Consider the following 7,387-nt stretch of genomic DNA (forward strand, 5'->3'; position numbering starts at 1 on the left):
TTATCAACAGAACTCTAAAATGATCAATGCATCTTGTAGACGGTGTAGACCTAAAATTCGTGTACTATTATTTTTCTATTTACTCTTTACATTATAATTTATATCAATTTACAAGTTAATATTTAAAATCATTAACTAAACGTTTTTGTAGTTTTAATAGTACGCGAATTATCAGTAGCAAGAATACCTACATTATAAAGGCGGGTCGGTACATTTTTGAAGCGACCGCAGCACGTAGGCTTAATGTAAATATAGTTGTTTGTGAACGTTTTATGCAGATAGCAAAGGCTCGCTATGTTGTGTGGTTAGTCTGTGGCGTGCGTGTTGAATTTAAGCAGAAGCTCAAACGTTATGTGAGTTTACTGAACATTGCTTATATTTTATGCAATGTTTACAAAAGATCGACGACAGTATGTTGTGGGAATTCAGTACAAACTGTTTCGTTACTAAGATATAATCAGACAACGCAAAGTCTATCCCGTAAAAACTAGGAGGATATTACCAAAAGGAGCCGCCACGTCTGTAATTTGCTGTACAAAAAAGCCAATTTTTGCGGGGGAGGGGAACGTCAAATTTATACGTAACGTCAAAATAGCTATGTCAGATAAACGTCAGTCAATACATTGTGTATGACCATTGGCCTGATATTTTCGACAGAGGGGAATGCCTGTTAATGGCTACTCCGTTTGGTTATATCCTCCTAGCGTAAAAAGGAGACCTTCGCAATATAAATTTTTTAACACACAGTTCCCAGTGAATTTTGAATCTCTTGGCTGTATATGATAAGATTGGTAAGGATCCTGAACGTTTTTTTCTGCTCGATACAGCACAACCGAGGTTACATATTATGAACGATTGATAATGGAGGAAAAAGGTGGTGGCAAGTTAGCCATTAGCTGAGTGACAACGTGACAACTATAAGCAGTCATCACCAACGCTCTCGTGCTGGCCATGCCATGCAACAACATTTCACTGACCATCGGTGAACCTTACTATCGATTAATGAAATGTCAATCAACAGTGTGGACAATAATACTTCATCAATAATCATTGATGGCACGTTCACGCTGTAAATCACGCCGGATCCTTCTACACTGACAGTGTAATGATTGATGAAGTGGTTTTAGCCTGATTAGGGGATAATGACATAGGAAGAAGCAATTTGATCTAATGTGGCATTAACTGTAATTAAAAAGAAAACGCGTTTTTGTCGTATCTAGACTAAGCTAGCAGTGCTAGCACCATACATGGGGGAAGACTTACATGTGAAATCGATAGGTAATTTTTGTCATTAAGAGAGATATTATGTAATTACAGCAAAAGGCTAGCCAATATTGAATTATCGGCTTTCAAACATAATCATGTAGATTATCTACGACCGGCCGCGAGCTTTAAATATAATTTTTCATGCTACTAATAAAAAACATTTTTAAAATATCCGTTCCTAATATAGGACACATTTCTACGTACAAAAAACTTTTTATTTCTGTTCGTCAAGCCAGGAGCAATGTTTGTGATAATAGAGACATAAATAACCCCACACCAATGATCGCACTATTTTTTACACGGAATACCACACTCTTTTCTGCGAAGCGACCACCTTATATGGATTGTCAGGAAGGCATTGAAGTAGAAACAAGAATTTCTAATAAGAAAAAATGTTCTTCATCGTTAATCAATTATTTTTAATATAATGATCCCAAATACCTAGAAGTGAATAGGGACATAAAATGAAGGTATTTTTCTTATAAAAGACCTCCCAAAAGAACTGCAGTATTTACATATTTAGCGTCTGTATTTACCCTATTTTCTTATGCATTCTTTATGTCTATTGATATTTCCAAATGTCCATGCATCGCAAAAAATATTATTAACAATTTTATTAAAAATACCTCCTATACCTTGAAAACAAGACCTATTTGTATAAAAGGAATTTTTATTTATTTTGAGTTTTATTGCACATAAAAACAGCGGACTTAATGCCTCTTGTCATTCTTTACCAGTCAACCATAGGGCCAAACAAAGAAATGTCACTCTGGTGGATGCAGTGGGAAGCGTTTCGAAATTAAGAACGTTTTTCTTTGGGGTCTGCATTTAAAAAAATTAAATTCATACATATTTTATCACTTACAGACTATATAGTCCAACGCGTGATAAACATTACTAACAAACAATCATTATTAACAGATAACAAAACATCAAATTTTACAATTACACAATAAAACAAAGCTGAACATTAAATGCAAATATACCTAGTATAGTTTCAGTGTGATTTTTTGATAGCAAAAGAACAATCTTGCGTTAGCCCCCTCGAAAAGTTTTGTATTATCTAAACTTTAAAAAAATCTGAGTGTCATTAACCTCCGGGAACAGATTTTTTTCTATTCTCAACTTTAATAATTAATAATAAAACGTCATGAAATTCACTCCAAGTCCCATTTTAAATTGAACAAGTATCAACTCTCAAGAATATATATTACAATTTCAAATGCTGCCCCGATATTCGATTGGATTTGCAACATTATAACGAAGGGAACGGCATATTTGATCGAGAGCCATTTCAGGGCAGGCTTGAGGCCGATTCTATATAGGCCTCTACAAACGTAATTGATATAACCGGCCCAACAGAGTGAAATGGAGCGATAGTTAGAATGAGACAACTGATCGATAATGTATAGAGGCTTTGTTTTAACAGTTTAATACGAGCCTGAGTCAGTCACCAATCAACGTCAGCCGCTAACGGTAAATGGACGTTTTCTAAAATAAATATTGAAAACTTGATTCTCACAGATCCTGGTGTTTTTGGGTTCTTTCAACTCAAAATCACTAGCATGTTTAATCCTGATAATAAAAATTGTACATTCCACTACGTCACGCACATACAAATGAAAGAAAAATTCACACTGAAACGTGACGGAACGTGATGGAATAGACTTTTTGGGGCATCTTTTTTTTTAATGGCAGGACGGAGAATGCTGTCTATTCTGAGTAGAATGAGTCCAACAATGTCCAGATTTGAAAGACCTATAAATCGCACTCACGAAATAAATAAATATTATGGGGCAATCTTAAACAAATCTACTTAATCCCAAGTAAGTTCAATAAGGCATGTGTTGTGGGTGCTAGACGACCAATAATCATCAATCAGGAAGCGTCTCGTGAGGCACCTCGCTCGCACTTATTAGTGCGCGTGAGATGCCAAATGACACGACTCGAGGTCGTATCAAAATAAGGTAATAATCGTATCAAAATATTGAAACACAATCAATCTCCTTGTTAGAACCCGGCTTTAATCATTCAGATTACAAGGAATCCGGGAAATGTATTCGTGTTGGCATGTCTGCTAACCGTCAAGTTTGATGTCTAGTGTCATTCATTATTTCTCTACAATACGGTAGCAGCTTACAGATTTTAGAGTAAACTCAAATGTGACCTTATTATTCCTCATAAGAGTCATAAGTTCCTAAGAGTCGCACGAACCCGTCGCCAAAAAGCCGCTCCCATACATTTAAAGCTACGCTCTCATTTTAAAACGACATTCTAAAATAAAATGAAAGACATGAACATTCAAGAATATATCTATGTCTGGTACTAGTTCTAAAATGAGAGCGTTACTTCGATTGTATCGGAGGCTCCGATTCGGAGCCGGCTTCCTGGCGGCGGGTTCGTATGACTCTTAGGGCCACTTGCACCATCCCACTAACCCGGGGTTAACCGTTTAATTCTAAACTTGGAGTTACCATGGTTACCAGTACAATTTTAAACTGGGTTAATGGTTTAACCGGCTAACCCCGGGTTAGTGGGATGGTGCAAGTGGCGCTTAATATTTTCAGTCAGTCAACCATTATTATGTTGATAAGTTTGATGGCATGCTTAAATTCATTTTCTTTCGCCGCGTAGGAAGTGGGAATGTTGTAAAACAGGTAATTTGAAGTAATTATCGCACTGATACAATCTCAGTTACTATTACTTATTAAGTTATTGCTTAGTCATTACATGCATGGTTACGTGAGACGGTGTAATTTACATATACAGGTTGTCTCACGACTGCAAAATATGGAAGAAAGTGCTTTAAGTATAAGCTAAATACATGTAGTTTGTGTCAAGAAAGGGTAAGTAACTTTTAGAAGTCTATGAACCTGCACTTAAAATAAAATTTTGTCACCTCATCTAAAACTTAATTTGCTGATTTTAACATATTTTAATCACAGGGATTTTTATAACTTAAGTACTAATGTATCAAAAATAGCTTGAATTCCGTGCAACATAGCTTATTTTAAATTACAAAATACCGGCCAAGTGCGAGACGGACTCGCGCACGAAGGGTTTCCGTACAACGCAAAAACGGCAAACAAATCACGCTTGTTGTATGGGAGCCACACTTAAATATTTATTTTACTCTGTTTTTAGTATTTGTTGTTATAGCGGCAATATAAATACATCATCTGTGAAATTTTCAACTGTCTAGCTATCACGGTTTATGAAATACAGCCTGGTGACAGACAGACAGACGGACGGACGGACAGCGGAGTCTTAGTAATAGGGTCCCGTTTTTACCCCTTGGGTACGGAACCCTAAGAAATGTGTAGTCCATGTTGTAAAAGTATATAAATATTTATCAGTATTTCATAACCACAGCACAGCCTGTATTTGTATAACTACTACACTACTACTAGGTAAGTTGTGTTTTATAATTCGGCGTAAGTGTCTGTGTAAAGGTAAACGGACGTTTTATTGTGTTTGCAAATGTTTTCCGCCTAGTGTTTGTATGTGTGCTTACAATTAGATGGGCAGAAAAGATTAAGTTTGTCGTTAGATTCGTGAACATACAAAAGGTTTCTAAACGCATTAAAAACAGCAAACAAATTGGTACAACTGCTGTCAAATTATTTTGAAGACAAAACTTTTTCACCGAGCTAGAGAAAGGAAAACGATTTTAAATATTAAGTATTCAATTCTCTTTTCTTTGCAAATTCTTTTTAACCGACTTTAAATAAAGAAGGAAGTTTGTAGCCGCCGTATAGGTCAGGATCACGACGATTCAAATAAAAAGCTTCGATTTGAAGTAAACTGATATAATCTTTCAAAGATACTGGTTACAAAGGTTCTTAAATATATTATGATTATGATTGACAAAACGGTTAAAGTGTGCAGAAGTGGTAGTTATTGTATGCAACAAAATTCTTATTTCCATTTATATATGCCTAACAACATGACTCAATGACGCCCGCGCGCGGGCACCGGTCAGCGTCAAAGCCTTAACAAAGAGCGTACTCCCATCTTAAAGGCCGGCAACGCACTTACAACCCCTCTGGTGTTGCGGGTGTCCATGGGCGGCGGTAATCGCTTACCATCAGGTGATCCGTCTGCTCGTTTGCCTCCTATTTCATTAAAAAAAAATTGTCTAATCAGAAACAGCGTCGTAGTCACGAGGTAATATAATAATTCTATATACATTTTAACAAACAGCCATGAAAACTGTCAGTTCTAACTTTAACTTATTCTATTAACGTTGTACGTTGGCACAATGATGAGCAAATCTCGTTAAAACAAGTAAACTCGTGTTAAGGACGCTTTAAATTGCTTTAACCACTTCAAGAGACATTACCATTAATACCATCTAAAGACTGGCCAAGTTTAAAGCGGAATGGCAAAAGCGGGTTCTGTACATTTTTATTTTCAGTTTTTTTAGCATGATCTATGAGAAATTTTACTAATCAAAAGCAAATACTACTTAGATATGAATTTGTAGGTAAGTAAATGGATCTAATAGCCGAAATTTCTAGTTTCCTTAATATAAATATTAATTATTGGGAAACAAAAAGTTATTGAAATAGGTACTCGGATCAAGCAAATCTTCTAAGTATTTGAAGTGCAGAAAATGCGGCATAGAGTGCATAGCACTCACGTTATCTAAATCCAGTCAACTGCAATAATACTTTTGGACCACGAAATGTACAAAAGTACCAATTTATATGTAGGACAAAACAAAATTTGGGTAAATTTTCTTTTCTTACGGAACTCAAGATCATAGATTCGATGAAAAAGCTTTTATGGTAAAATAAAAAAGATCACGAATTAATACAAAAAAATCGTTGTTCTACTTTAGGCACATTAACTCTAATTTTGTTTTAAATGTAAAACGTTTACAAATGTATTGTAAAAAAACTTATATTATTATTCAAATTTAGCATTTAATAGTTTGTCTAATAGGTGACTGAGTAATTTGAATTTGTTAATATAGGTAATAAGAAGAAAATCTATTTATTTGTAACGAAAGGAAGTCGCCGACAAACTGCTAGCACTTTAATAATTATGAATTATTATTAAAATTATATTTTTTTAATGTACTCGTGTAAATTAATATATGAAAACGGGTCACTCACGTATTTTAAGTAAAAAATCGCTCGATAATGTTTCACTCCGTACCGAGGAGCATCATTGGAGCTCACGTTGGCGGACAGGCTCGGCCAGCTTAGGGTCACTAACGTATTATTAATTTATTAAGTTGAATAAACGCTCGAGACATGTTTCGATCTATTTTTGAGGATCTCCGACTGCAGTCTCTAATAATAAAGCACAAGACGTGTGTATACTTAAATAAGTTTAATATGTTCAAGTCTCACCAAGTTTTATAGTTAAAACATTATATTTAATTTAATTATTACACCGGATTAAGCGGAAGTTGCATTAAGCTGGCCATAAACGCCGCAAAAACCATAATCTTTACGATATCCGGAATTATGTATAATTTGAAAGAATATTCCGTCGAAATTAAACTATCGTGAGACATTGCAAAATATTTAGATCACTACGGTTACAATCACTTAGTATTACTAGTGAGTGTAACCGTAGTGATCTTATTTTAAGAATATTCAGTTTGTAAATCTTTACATCTGGTAATGCGATAATCTTATTAAATTCATGTCTGTGAACTTTATGTAAAGTTAGGAGTAAGGACGCTAAGTACGAACAATTTCATACATTTCGTAATAGCTATGGTTAATATACAATTGTAAAAATATTTTCTTAAATTTCAATATCCAGTGAGGAAAATGGGGACTACGTTGGTATGGAAAAGCGAATATTTGCAATAATCAATAAGGTTTACCAATTATCAGTCAGTCTGGAGGATGATAGGTACTTTGCAAGAAGTGACTTAATAAACCTATTTCTCGCTACCGTGCCCCTAGCCTTGGCAGTAAAGTTGTTTCCATTCTGACGCCTGCAGTCGCGTGTCGGCATCCAACGAGCCGTGTCCGTCCGTCCGTCCGTCATTGGAATACACAGACCACGTACACACTAGATAGATCATATCAGACAACTTGTGCTAGTTAAGCTTAGAATAAATTTAAAAGTGGAAAAATCACTGTCTTGGGTGAGACGA

Source organism: Cydia strobilella, chromosome 9 (genome assembly GCF_947568885.1).
Source record: "Cydia strobilella chromosome 9, ilCydStro3.1, whole genome shotgun sequence".
Classification (NCBI taxonomy): Eukaryota; Metazoa; Arthropoda; class Insecta; order Lepidoptera; family Tortricidae; genus Cydia; species Cydia strobilella.